Here is a 15645-nt window from a genome sequence, read left to right on the forward strand (position 1 = left end):
CAGCAAATAAAAATAATTTATCATCTTTAACTCTATTTTTTTATTTTCTTTCACTTTTTCTTTTCTTTTACTTTTCCTCTCTATTTTCTTTCCTTTGCATTTTCCCTCAAATTTTCCGAGAACCAAACATAGTCTAAGAGTTTTAAGGAAATAAATAGGGCATTACAAATTGTCCACAATCACAAAATCAGGATGGTCCCAGAAGGCAGACATACTTGATAGAATGGGAAAAAAATCACAGGAGAAAGGTAATGAAAAAAAAAAAAGATATGATCAATTAAAACAAACCACTTCAGGAGCAATATGCAATAATTATAATGATGGTTTCCATTACAACTTACACAATGAATGACTTCACAGAATACAGAATTATGACTTGCTCAGTTAAAGATAGATAAGGTACCAGCCCAATCTTCAATGTACTCACCAAAAGAAAAAAGAATATTTCAATTTGCCGAAGCAAATTATTAGGATACTAATAATATTCAAAAGCAACTTGCATTTGCAAGATTTTATACAATGTGATGTAATCCTTTCCAACCATTCATACAAGTTGTTCAATTTTAAACCATGGAGAACATTGTTCAACTTTATATTGACATGCAAATTCATACAAAAATAAGAAGGAATCTTAAGATATGCTTTTATCAGCCTAGCATGACACATATCTCCAAAAACAATTATTAATTGTAATATCAGAGTTCAGAAATTTATAGCCTATTTGTTTCCAAATGTGCACTACTCAAAACCTAAATCAAATCACAATACCTGGATTCCAAAACTGTTGTAGCCTTACATAATCTCCCCTGCATCAATGTGAAAATAAACCAACACAAATAAACCATAAATAAATCAACACAAAAAATACATCAACAAAAACAGAAAACGAGGGAGAGAAACATGATTCAAACGACTAGTCAAGAAGATAATCACCTGATGATGGTGATGAAGATAGAGATTTGGAGCTGGATCTTTAGACAGAGAGGAAGAGAGCAGCTACAATTTCCCCACATTCTCTGATCTACATTGTTGACTCATGAAGAAGAGGTTAGGGTTGGTTTCTGGGGATTCTAGAGATTTCGGGGATATATAGGAAAATAACAGGTTAGGCTTCACGGGATTTAGGTTTTTCAGATTGAGAGGAAGACCAGGCGGAGGTTAAGGTTTCAGAAATGGTGGGTTTTGAGAGGGAGATGAACAGATGTAGTCTTTGAGTTCAGTGCCGGTGGAGAGAAAGTTAAGTCAGAGAGAGAAATGTGAGGAGGGATGTATTGTTTTTTGGTTCTTTGTTTTTTTAGTTTATCAGATGTGGACGCTGACATGGCCGAATGGGGAGGGCAATTTGGGTATGAAATCACACCTCAACCCGAAGTGCACAAAATCCAAATTATTTTTGGGATCATTGTACTTAACTTGAAAATAGTAAACTTGGGTTCTGAAATCCTAATTATTTGCATATCAAACCCATAACATACTTTTCCCCAAAACAAAAGGCTTACTAGTAGCTCTATCTTCATCACAACCCTATGCTACAACTGGCCAAATATAACCAGGAAAATTATAGAGATACTCCATCAATTATGATCCTAGTAGTAATAATAGATTAGTTGAGCGACAAGAGAATATTATATTATTTAATATCCATTACATCACCTTCTTTCCTCCAAAAGTAATTTCGCATTAGATTATATGGTCAGAATATTCAATATAAAAAAACAAAATGCCCCATTAGATGAACTGGATTTTCCAAATAAATATCCTCTTTTTCAACTGAGTAGAACATGGGAACCATATTCCTTTTTCTCTTCTTTACTCTGAGGGGGTGTGGGATAAGAAAAAAAATGTCTTCCTAGTAAAGATAAAGGAAATAAAGGAAAAAAAGGGTTCATCTCTGTATTCTTTCATGCTTCGCAATGTTGCACCTGCCTCATCCCTTTTAATTCTACATTTGCCTCTCCATGTCTTTTGTTTGAATTAGGAGGGCAGTGATCAGTATAGATACCTATATGTCGCTTTGGTTTGATCATAACTCATCATGGGCATCTGCTTCTGCTTCCTCGTTGGGCTTGCCATCTGAATCCCCTGCAGCTGATTGATCGTTTTGGGAGGAGGGAGTCTTTTCTGATGTTGAGTTGGAAGCATTTGCCTTCTCCTCACTGCTAGCCCCATTGTTCTCAGTTTCATTCTTTGGAGGCTTCTCAATTTTTGGCTTTGGCTTAGGAATTCGGTTGATGCTGGCAACCTAGAGAAATACATATCAATTCAGTCCAAGAGGGTATCACAAATCCATATAATGAACTGCAAATCACATCTCCATTTACTCAAGGAAGAAACTGCAATTATACCTTCTCTTGAAATTTGAAAATCTTCTCATACACCTCATCTGAGGTAAATGCAGGAGTGCTGAATCCAGAACTCCTGTAAAAAGAAAAAAAAAATGTGAATAAGAACAGCAGGCATAACTCCATATAGGGATTAATCAAGCATTTTTTGAGTATGTCAAAAATTGTACATGAATTCAAACAAAAACTAAAAATATGATTTAAAGCTAAAGGCATCCTTCTCATCATTATACATATGATACTGCAGCACAGAGAGTACAATTAAAAATAGAAGACAAAGTCCTTGCATTAGAATATTCAAAGCAAAATCAAGCAGGAAGCACAAAAAGCACCCTAGTGTGCGGTATCCTGCTCAACTTATAACACCCAACTTCTACTATAAATGTGCAGAACAAACAAAAAATCTTTATAAATGAGGTGTTTCAAAGCAAATAGAAAAATAACCAAAATAATCATAAGCAGACTATGAATCCTAGGTACCAATCCAAAACTAATCCAACCATGTTCAGTTCCCAAAATTTTGAACCAAAACTGAAACATGATATATTAGAACAGAACCAAACCAACATTCATTTAGTTTGATTCTCAGGTTAAGCACATAACGAGAGCAGATGACTCAATATCTGTTGTCTCAACAAAAATGAAAAGCTTGTTTGGTAATGTTTTCATAAAACACATCTCCAAAATTAAGTTTTTTAAACAAGTTCTTAAAATATTTTTCAATTGTTTTCAAGAAAAAAAAAATTCAGTTTTGAGAATTCAAATATGGGAAACAGTTTTTTCACCTTATTTTTTATGAAGACACTGTTTACTCATGTATAATGCAAGAGTTCCTGGCCTATTTTCCATGTTTACAATTGTTTATAGAACACTCCACAAAAAATACCTGAAAATACCTCAAATTTTGTTCTAAAAACCTACCCCATTCTCAGAACAAATTTTGTCAAACATGTTTTTTGAGGTTAGAAACCTGTTTTCTGATTTAAAGAACAAAAATTTATTTCAATAACAGTTTCTAAACAGCCCTTAAAAGATTCCGTATTCTTTTCCATTTCTTTTCCTAGATAGTTGAAGGTGACCGTACCAAGATTAAATTTGTCTTTATGAAGTAAATTTACGTTTGTAGAAGATGATCCCTGTTAAAAGAACTAGGTCCCAGTTATATGCATTAGAATCTATTTTTTTAACAACCTTGAAAATGGGTTAGTCATGGAACACTCTGCTAGGGCAACAGCCAAGTCTAGATATCATCAATGCTTCAGCTCATTCATTAGTTACCACTTTGTCCCACATAAGGATCCTAGAGAAGCAGTTTGTTTAGGTATCAGACATCACCTGGCACACCAACAAAATGTACAAACCAACTTACTTTTTCTGCTCAGCCTCTTTCTCTTCCAACCAATTTTTGACCTTGTCACCATCACTCAGGACCTGAAAATAAAAAATTGTGCTTACCTATATATCTCATAAAACATAACACAATACTAATTCAAATATATTCAAATTCATTTAAGCATAACCAAGTGAAATTAAATGGGATCCAAATCAAAGAAAATGTGATCAAGCACCTCATCTATTTTATCTTTCAGAAGCCAAGGTTTCTTTGTCTCCCACTCTTGTACAATCTACAGACACTCAGAAGAGAAAAAGTCAATCATTGTTTTAAATAACTCAAGAAGTACTGCAAAAGTGCACTAATGTACAGATAAGAAGGTGAATTTATCTTATCAATACTATTTTGTCTTCTTTAACTCTTCAATAACCACCATCTATCCCACCCATGTATCATGCAGAACTGCAGCCAGTGCATTCATGCATGTATACATATAAAGACATAACGTCCAGAAATGATAACAAGAACTGTAAGCCACCAAAGTCTTACAACTCAGACATCTAAAATACCTGATTCAGCTGACCAAGGTATTTGCAAGCATCTTCCATTGCTGCTGGCCGTGCAGTAAGCTCAGTCAATCTACAATCAGTATTTCATCAGCTAGAATGAGTCTTGGACTTAACAAAGTATAGGTTTTCTAAGTTTTCTGATAGGCTAGGTCTTCTAAGTTGTTACTGAGAATTGGGCCAGACCTGAAAAATATTGGGTCACCAATAGATTTTAACAAATCTAGACGTTCTTGAAATTCAGCAGCTGTAGCATCTTCACCATCAGTATACAACCATTCTTGCACCTGAAAATATAACATGATGACCAAGTCAAAACATTAAGTTGAATGTGTGTATGTAAATATATAACAAACTCTGAACTTGGGATAAAACCTCATCAAGCTTTTCAAAAAAGGACTGGCGTTCCTGGGTGGTTGATATCTTCTCTAACTCCTCAGATGATTCAAGCTGGTATAATCAATCATGTCATCAGCAAGATGGGGGAAAAGTTATACATGTTATCCAGTTATAATATGGGGGAAAAAAGAAACATTAGATATGAGAGGGAATAATGCAAAGAATGAGAACATAATAGGAAACAACCCATTTCCCCTCAATAAATTCAAGATGAATTCATCAAAAGCTTCAAACCTTTTCTTTAGTGGTATAGATGTATCCTTCCAGATTATTTTTTAACTCAGCAGTTCTTCGCCGCTCTGCATCCTTTTTGTCTAATGCTTCCAACTTGTGTTTAGCTTCAGCAATCGACTCTTTTGAAAGGGGCATTCCAGGTCCCACTGTCTTCTCAACTACCTATGATCATTAATAACAGCAATCATTAATAGAAGGGCATGCAAGATACAGATTCTGATAAAGATACCGCATGTTTGTCTCTTTCATGTGGGGATAAGTTTTAAGCTAATTTGTACCTTCAGTGGAACCCTAAATGTTCGCTTTTTCAGTTTTTTTTTCTGTGCCAAGATCCTTGTCACTTTGATTTTCAGTGGAGTTGGATGTGTTATTAATCCCACCATCACCATGCAAGTTTTCATTGCTGTCTTCTGAAGCGTTATGAGGACTCACTTCAACTGATATATTGGGGGATGCAGCAGTTGAATTCTCCAGAGTCACATTCACTTTGGGAACTTCAACCCATTCTGTTATTTCAATAACAGCATCTGCTCGATCCAGCAAAAGTATTCCACTTCTACTGAGAGAGAAATGCAGATTTGCCTTAATGGGAGAGGACAGGTTCCGAGAAGAATATCTGCAAACAAAAATAAGGACTTAGAATTCGACCAATTTATTTGAAGGTTTCATGCAGAATAGATCATCAGTGTTTAAAAAGCATTAAAGAAAACTGAAATCTCCATGGCATCTAGAAGTTGTTGATCCTTACTTTGCACTAGCATCTGCCAAACCAGACACAGCATACTGAGCAAATCTAGGAGAGGAAACACCAGGTGGTAGAAGATCTTCATTCTCATATGAAAGTGAAACATCAAAATCTTTGTCATGGATAATGGATCTGAACATCTGCTACAAACGAAGACACAAAAATGACTAACTAGAACTAAAAATGCAGAATCAATAGCTCGAAATTCTGTTCTACTATTTTTCCTCTCGAATAGAATTGGTTCAATACCTTGCTGGGGAGTTTTTTCATTCTTGGGACAATTAACTGTCTAGTGCTCTCGTCTTTCAAAAGACCAGGGCCATCTAACTCAACCACAAGTCCATATAAAGAACCATCAACCATTCCTAGCTTGCGATTCAATTTGATTCCATCACTTAAATTTGCAGCATGTAGTGCAGCACCAAGAACTATAGCTTCATCAGCATCCAGATGTCTGTCCAGATCCTTCCTTCCAAGAAATTCCTGGAGCTTTGCCTGTAAAAAGGAAGAAAAACAATGAATTTTACTTCAACAAGCACATCATCAATTGATACAGCTGAGATAATACAAGGGACACTAATGCAGAACACACACATAATGCTTTGATACAGAATACAGAGAAGGCCAAAAACCAGTAAAAGCTTCAAAAAACAGTTGTGCAAATAAATAAGGATCTAAAATCATATATGGGAATTAAGTGGCAATGAATTGATACACAAATGCAGAGTGCATTATAAGTATGAGCAAGCCTCCTGACACCAACAGTCAAAACCCACAATACCGGCATTTGTGAAATCCAAAATATTGTCATGCACTTTGTTTTTTTTTGATAGGAAACGACAATGGAATATATTGATAAAAAGAAGGTACAAATAGAAGGATGAGGAATCCTCCCAACAAAGAAAACAAGACTACAAGTAATCAATTATAAGAAAGTACAAAAAGGGAAAAGTAGACACTCTAGTTACATGCTGCTAACCAATCAAGTTGTAATATGTTAAGAGGAATCCCCTTAAAAACCTTAGAACAAAAAGCCCAAAAAGAAGTAAGAAAACAAATAGAATCCCAAAGATACTTGGCATTCCTTGCTTTGTCCTCAAAGGTCCTTGCATTTCTTTCCCGCCACACCACCCACATTAACGCGATGCACGCGTTTTTCCATAAGACAATCCCTCTCTTAGAAGATCCAAAACCATTAAAATTACTAGATAACATGTCAGAGATGCTCCTTAGGGAAACCCAATCCATCTTTGCTGATTGGAATAATCTGTGCCACAACCCCATCGTCAAAGAGCAATGAAGGAAAAGGTGATCTACTGTTTCTCCATTCTTCATACACAACTTACATATGTCAGGGCTAAGTGCTTTGTAGGGTCTTCTCAATTGTAGCAAGTCATTAGTATTAACCTTCTTGTGAGCCACCAACCAGACAAAGGACTTGACTTTAAAAGGGACTTGAGCATTCCAGACAAACTTGGAAGGGAAAACTGGAGGCGACTCAGAATATTGGGATAAGGCCAAAAAGAAAGATTTGACTGTAAAGAGACCTGAAGGAGATAAGGACCAGGATCTCTTATCTGGAACGGAAGGTGATATGCGAAGACGATCCAAAGACTGCATAAGGCCCTCTAAATCATCTATCTCAGAATCAGAAAGATTTCGGCGAAAATTGAAGTTCCAAGAGAATGGGCGGGTATATCCAAGAATTGATGAAATAAGAGCATTTTTATCCGTGACTACGCTAAGTAATCTTGGATATTGGACTCCCAAAGGTTGCTCCCCCCACCACAAGTCATCCCAAAACCGAATTCTATCCCCATTACCTACCACAAACCGAGTAAACTTGGAAAACTCTTGGTAGACTAGTGCAATGGCCTTCCAAGGACAACGATGAGACCATCTAACTGTGTTGTTAACATCCCAGCCATTGGAGTGTGATCCATAAATGCTTAAAATAACCTGATGCCACAGAGCTGAATCCTCCCTAGGATATCTCCACAACCACTTCCCTAAAAGAGCGACATTCCTTGTAGATATCTTTCCAAAACCCAATCCCCCTCTCGATTTCGGCTTACACACTACGTCCCAATTAACCAAATGGTCTCTTTTGCCTTCCCCTACGCCTGACCATAAAAAATCTCTTTGCATTCTCTCAATTTTTGCTGCCACAGAGGCGGGAATCTTAAACAAGGAAAGAAAGTAACATGGCATATGGGTGAGACAAGATTGAATGAGGGTTATTCTACCTCCAAAAGATAAATATGCCTTCTGCCACCCATCTAATCTCCTTGATATCCTCTCAATCACAGGATCCCAAAAGCCACACGCCTTAGGATTCCCTCCCAGAGGAAGACCCAGGTAAAGTATAGGCCACCCGGAAGCCTTGCAGTTAAGCATCTCGGCCAACCTAGAAAGGTGATTCTGCTCAAGATTAATACCATAGATATTGCTTTTGTCAAGATTAACTTTCAAACCGGAAATATGCCCAAACACAAGCAGGACATTCTTAAGGGTCATCATATCCTCCTCCCGAGAGCTGGAAAAGAAAATGGTATCATCTGCAAATTGAAGGTGTGAAACCCTTGTTCTGTTCCTACCCACCCTGAAACCCTCCAAGACGTTTCTCTCCTCAGCTTTCAATAACATCCTACTCAAAACATCTGCCACTATGGTGAACAAGAACGGTGATAAAGGGTCTCCTTGTCTTAAACCTCTAGATGCCTTTACCCACCCTTTCACATTACCATTCACCAAGACTGCAAAAGAAACCGAGGACAAGCAACCTCTCATCCATTTCCTCCATCTAAGACCAAACCCTTTCATCTCCAACACATGATCCAAAAAATCCCAACTTACATGATCATAGGCCTTTTCAAAGTCAATTTTGAATACTACTCCTTCCTCCCCTGATCTTCTTTTCTCATCCACTATCTCATTGGCTATGAGAACTGCATCCAAAATTTGTCTCCCTTGAACAAAGGCTCCTTGAGTAGAATGGATGGTCTCGTGAAGCACCCCTCTTATGCGCCCTGCTAACACCTTGGCTATTATCTTGTATAGACTAGTGATCAAGCTAATAGGTCTAAAGTCTGAGATTCTCCTTGACATGCTTTTTTTAGGCAACAGAACTATAAAGGAAGCATTGGTACTTTGATTAATAATTCCGCTCCTATGAAATTCTGCAAACACTTTCACTAGATCCTCTTTTATCACTTCCAACAATCTTGAAACACTGCAATGGTAAATCCATCCGGCCCCGGAGCCTTATCCCTGTCCATTTGAAAAATAGCCTTAAAAATCTCTTCTTCAGTAAAGGGGGATTCCAACCTAAGCGCACTCTCTCCAGATATAGGGGACCAATCTAAGCCTTCCACTCTCCAAGGCTCTCCAGGAGGACTCGCATAGAGCTTTTCAAAATACCTTAAAATCTCCTCTTTTATGCTCTCTGAATCATTTATCATTAGGCCATTTTCATTCTCCAATTCCTTAATATATTTCCTATTTCTCCTGCCATTGGCCACCTTATGAAAAAATTTTGAGTTGCAATCCCCTTCTTTTACCCATTTCACCCTAGCTTTTTGTCTCCAATGTATTTCTTCCCTCAAAATCAACTCCTCTAGTTCCCCTTTTCTTACAACTCTTTGGGCTAAAAGTTCATGGGATAGGCCCCCTTCTTGCTCCAACGAATCAAAGTTAACTAAATCAGATAAGATATCTTTTTCCTTTTACTTAGCTCTCCAAAAGAAGCCTTATTCCACTCTTTCAATTTGGCTTTAATAAACTGTAATTTCCTCATGAACTTGTGCCCTTCCCACCCATTTCCTTGAAACTCCCTCCACCATCTTCCAAAACTCTCCTTAAAACTAGGATGTTGCAACCACATATTCTCAAACCTGAACGGCGTTGGACCCCACTTGAACGGATTAGTTTCTAAGACAATCGGCCAATGATCCGATGTCCATCTTGGCAATACTCCTTGAATACTTTGAGGAAATACTTGTTCCCACTCATTTGAGTACAGGAAACGATCTAATCTCTTGCAAACTGGATTTTCTTGCATGTTTGACCATGTAAATGATGCACTCCTTAATGGTAAATCTATCAATTCGCATTCTCTTATGAAATCATCAAAATCCTTCATGCTTGGGGTTAATCTAGAACCGCCCAATTTTTCTGAACTTCTCCTTATGACATTAAAGTCCCCGCCCACACACCAGCGCGGATAAGCAAGCCCACCAATGTCTGAAAGCTCCATCCAAAAATCCTTCCTGAGAGCTGAGTTGTTTGGCCCATAAACTGCAGATAGCCATACAGATTCGCAACCGTCCAATGCGAACTTGATTGAGACCGAAAAAGAACTTAACACTACCTCCTCCCTGCACAATTTTTTGGCGTCCCATATGATCAAAATCCCACCCGAAGCCCCACATGCCGGAAGGGCTGCCCAATCCTTATTTTTGACTGTCCAAACACTACCCACGAATCTTCTATCACACTCCTCCTTTTTTGTTTCCTGAATCATCACTACATCCGGCTTTTCTGATCTCAAAAAATCCTTAACCACCCTTCTCTTTTTCTTTGAACCCAAACCCCTGGTATTCCAACTGATTATCTTCATGTGAAACTCTCTGACCCTAATCTCCAAACCGAAACCAATTAGTCTCACAAACCTGTAGAGCATCTGCTCTTCCTCCTGGAATATACTTTGATATCCAGAGTCTTTAAAACCTCTTGTACTTTTGCCATTTTCCTAGGGGACAGTCCTTCTATTTGGAACTCGCCCGAAGGAGAGCCCGCAATACCTCCCAAGTTACCTGTATCCTTACTGGACTCCCTAACAGGTGATCTTAAATTTGCTGAGAGAGAATTGACACCCTCAGGCATCTGGTAAGGACAAGCAGACTGGATCACCTCCATTTCCATTTCTAAATTAGGGATATCAACAGGAGTTTGGCCATCATCGTTGGTTTTTTTGAAAAAAAATTCAGAGTTTACTCGGTTTTCCATAAGTACCAGAGGTTGAGGAACTGAATCGGGATGCAAGGGGGTAGGGGGACTCAAAATGTGGACGGAAGGATTCAAGAGGGATTTAATGGAGCCACTAGAAGGGGGTATATATGGATGGGTGGAATTAAAAAGTGAAGGCGTTACCTCCAGAATTTCCGCAACCATCGAATCACTGTTCCCCTCAAGCTAAGCCCTTTACCTCTGGTTTCTGGCGAAGATGGCTTAACCATGACTGCTGAGCCACGAGAATCAGACCCCCCTCGGCCCAAAAAACCTTCCATATCTTCGTCGGATGAAAGAATGTTCAGATCAGCTTCCTTTCTCGGCGACGCATCCCTTTCCCCTAATATCTTCTTGCGAAACCTTGGAAAACACGGAGAAAAGAGAGGGCTTGCAGTTGATCTTCTGTTTGCCTGAGATTCGGCGCCTAAATCATCTGTCTTTGGGTCTTCGTTGCTGTCCACCTTGATTTTTCCCCGCAAAATGGGCTCGCTGCTGCTTCGGATACCTTGTCGATGCTCTGAGCTTGGGGGAAAGAAAGTTGACCACAGCTTCCTTGAACCGTAACACACCTTCTTCTCCGCTGACCTGCTCGACTGAAACTCAAGGAGTCCAGGAGCTGATTTTCCCTTTTCGATTGCAGAAGAAGAGTCTTCTTCTTCCTTACGTAATGGCGCCACTGTCTCAACTGGGGTAGCCTCTTCTGGGCTTAGGCCCAAGCCCAACGAGCCTTTAAGCTTGCAGCCCATTGTAACTACACTTGGATTTGCCAGCGACTGGGCCTTCCTCTCACGGGCCCGACAGCCCACATCAGCGATGGCCTCATCTTCACCGGCCCAATCTCCTCCTTCTTCACCAATCCCGTCCATCCCATCTAGTGACTTCAGACAAGACTGCGACGGGAGTTGGCAGCCCTTACCCCTTTCTCCTTCCTTCCAATGTCTGTTATCTTCCCCGACACGGTACCTTCCCTCCACCGTTGATCTACCGCACTCCCTCGTCTTACACAACAAGATTGGTCTATTGCATCTATGAGACAGAGCAAGTTAAATATGGGTGCTTCGCTCAAAGTGGATATCACTGATAATGACAGCAGCAGCTTTACAATTAAATGCATGCTTGAGACTTGTGCAAGGTTCATTTATACTATATGTAATGTTGATTTAACAGTCATCAAGGAGTCCTTGAGAATTTTTTTTTTATTACATTCAATATATAGCCATTTTGTTTAGTACTCTTCCACCTTGAAGTTCAAAATATAAATATTTTACCCAAAACAGGTTCTCAAGCAGAGGATATGAGGAATGCAAAAGCCTTGACACAACAGCCCTACAAGGACAAGAAACAAAGCCTTAAAGTAAAAAAATGAATTTAAGATAATTTTATCCAGCTCCACATTTACAACTATCTAGTGCATTGGGAGAGTTAATTAAACTAAAGTCAGTGCTGCTTCTATGCACAGAAAGGGCAATATAAAAAACTGGAGAAAGGTAATGCAAACCTGCAACTTTGGCACTCGAGTGGCACCTCCTATCAGCTCCACTGCATATATCTCATCAACCTTCAAACCTGAATTCTTAAGCACTTCCTTCACAGGAATAAGAGATCTCTCCCACAAATCTTCACAGAGCTCCTCAAACTTCTCACGAGTTATGGTACTCCTGGCAGAGAAAAGGCCAATCTCTGATAAGCAAGATTAATAATGTTTAGTTTATCTACCTAAGCCAACCATCAAACGCATAACTCCAAGGTAAAGAAAGTAAAATATAACCTATATCTACGATATTTGTCCTATCTAGGGTATATGTAGATAGGCAATAGAACCTGAAAAATAAAACCCATATCTGTCATAGAGAGTTAAAGCAGTACATTTTTATCAAACTAACAGGTCCTCTCCTATTTAACCCCTTCATTCTATGCCACCTACTTAGAATGAAGTTTAGTTCCGAAGTTTTATTTTATGGAATAGATACTTCCAAAATAATGGATTTCCTTAACAGAAAACCCACTATCGCTCTTATGAGCAGATCCTAACAACACTTTACATGGTTTGAATAACTTCCTACAACAAACTGATAAAGATTAATTTCAAACATCTATGACTACTTTCTACTCTGTCCTTTTTCAGGAACCATTCACATAAATGCATGGGATGTGAATAATGAAACAAGAAAATAAAATTAGGCTTTCCAAGTGATTCCTCTCGTTACTTGGTTAATGATGGACCAACTTAAAATGTATGGTCAAACAGAAGTTATACTATCAATTATTTTTTAACACCCATTCACCTCATTGCAATAAAAAATAGGCATTTTGAGCTCATTCTAGAATTACTTTGGTGATTGTCCACCGTAGACTCATTTATCAACACTTGGACCAGAATTAAAAGCATATTCAGACTGCAAACTTTTTTTTTATAGACAAAAGCTTGTATTAAGAAGCGCCAAAAAAGGGGATGCACCCAATGTATACAAGCAGTATACACAAAAAACAACCAGACTGCAAACTTATTTCACTATGTCCCTACAGTTCTAACCCTCTTTCTGCACTAAACAAAGAGTAACCAAAAACTGATGTTGGACAGAAAGGACTAGCAAAGATGTATATGATTTGACATACCTGAAGTCTCGATCATCATAGAGGGATTCTACTGATATTGGAGCAACTGTATTCGCACTTAGAATTTCTTTTGTCCGCTTAACCTGTTTCTTCAATTTAGCCATTGCCTTGGGGAACTTCCTCACATCAACTCCATTCCCAACTTGTTTGTTGAACTCATCTGCAAAATACTCCACCAAACGAATTTCCATATTTTGGCCACCAAGCTCTGGATCCCAGATAACATCCTTAACCTACAATTGTTTTCACAGGTAGATAGAACACCAAGTTGATTAGAAGTTACAAAGATATGCACAACATCAAGCAAAATATTGGATAGGAATGAAGCTGCATATAAAATGAGGATGGTGACACATGAAAAATGATTTAAAGGGGGGTTACAATTACCCAGTCAACAATGTAAATACATATGCACAGATTGAAACAATAGCACAGACAATAGTGGCAAAAAACTAAAAATTAAAAACAAGTTAACAGAACCATTAATCATTGGGGCCTTGTATATCAATATTCTGTAATATAATCTCAATCAACAGCTATATAACCACCCAATTAGAGAGACAAGTGATTCCCAGAAGACTGAATCTTCACAAATTAATTAATATTTACACAAAATTAAGTAGAAAAAATAACTAAATCCTCAACCAACAACTTTCTACAAAGGAACCTAAGTACCACAAACTAAAACAGAGTTTGATAAAACTGAAAGTTTAGCATAATTTTTTTTTTTTTTAATGTTGAATATCTTGTACTTAAGGATTCAAGCAGCTAAAAGGATAAACAATGATTAGGATAATAAAAAAGAAGCCCCAGTTTGTAGCATTTGATTTTATAGTTCAAATTCACACTTCTAGATTATATCACCGTGGAAATTTTCAACATTAGATCTTGTTATCAAACAGTTGATACATTATTGCAGTAAACTAGTCATCATGAAAAATTGTTAAGCTTCAAGTACAAGGCTCTATACAAAACACATGTCTAGCAATTAACCCAAACAATCTTTAATCAATAAAAGTTTACCTGAAATTGGTTAACCGAGACTGTCTTTCCATACTCCTTGGCATTATAAGCAGAAAAATACACAAGTGCAGCATAAGTACTACTTGATCCCATATCATAAAACACAACATGCCTTGATCCATTCGAGAAATCCTTATCGATCCCATATTGCAATGCCACACCCGAATGCTCATTGATCAGCGCAAGCACATTAACACCCGCCAATTGTGCAGCAGTAAGCAACCCCCTGCGTTCTGCCTGCCCGAGATATGGAGGCACCGCAATCACTGCATCCTTAACTGGAACCTTAGAGTGAAACTCTGCTAATTTTATAGCGTAACTTAAAATCATAGCTTCCAGCTCCTCCAGAGAATAAACAGTACCATCATCAACTCTAATCGCGGCCGTGCCTCTATAATCTTCCACTATATTATATGGTAAGTAAATTTTCGCGAGAAAATCTTGAATTTTGTTGTAGGGTTTTCCAATCATATCCCGGATAAAGGAATAAACTTTGTCGGGATAGCGGGCGACTATCCCGGCCGCTTCTTCACCGATTAGGCGGTTTCCAGATTGAAATGCGACCAATGCCGGGGATTTGCGTTTAGACATTTCGTTGATCGCTACCGAGATTGGGCTCTGCCCGGGTTTTAGGTTTACTACGGCGACTTTGACCCATTCTGAACCTAGATCTATGCTTGAAACCGCTGATTGAGACGGGGTTGGGATTAGCAGAAGTAGGGATAGAAAAATCCCCAAGCTGAAAAAAGGGCTCATTCTAAACCAAACCTGATTCCTACACGCTACAGACAAATCAAAAGCACGTATGAAGTTTCAACTAAGTTACCAGCGGTGGAAGGGCGGCGAAAGTGCCCATGGAAAGAGCAATCAGAGGACAAAACACGAAGAACCCTAACTCTTAAGTCGCTATCGGTGGATTGTTGGCGGCGACTTGCTTCGGCGCAGGTAGATTAGGCACCTTCTTGTTACTTCGACATGAACTCCAGGTATGGTCCTCGACTCTTCCCTCCTCCCTCTCGTCGTTCTCTGTTCTTTCCAAATTATTATTTTAAAAAAAATTAAAAAAAATATATATATATATATATATATATATATATATTCCGTTCGTTACATTATTAAATTATTTATTTAACTTTATTTTATTAAGTTACTAAAAAAACTAAAATAATAATTTAATTACATCCTCTAAGTATATTTCAAATATTATCCACGTGGATTTATTATTTAATTAAATCAAAATTTTGACCTGTTATTAAAATAATATTCAAGCTGAATGCTACCTTAGTGGTATAAAAAACTTAAATTAAAAGAATATAAAATAGTTAAAAAATATAAAATAATATTTTGTAGAAAACAAAAATATTTTCGTTTGACTTA

General features: G+C 38.0%; 1 pseudogene; it reads right to left on the bottom strand.

Moving 5' to 3' along the window:
* Nucleotides 1-1607: 1607 nt before the first annotated feature.
* LOC117912230 lies at nucleotides 1608-15291 on the bottom strand (annotated as a pseudogene).
* Between the last annotated feature and the right edge of the window lie 354 nt (nucleotides 15292-15645).

The sequence above is a fragment of the Vitis riparia genome, chromosome 4 (genome assembly GCF_004353265.1).
Source record: "Vitis riparia cultivar Riparia Gloire de Montpellier isolate 1030 chromosome 4, EGFV_Vit.rip_1.0, whole genome shotgun sequence".
Lineage (NCBI taxonomy): Eukaryota > Viridiplantae > Streptophyta > Magnoliopsida > Vitales > Vitaceae > Vitis > Vitis riparia.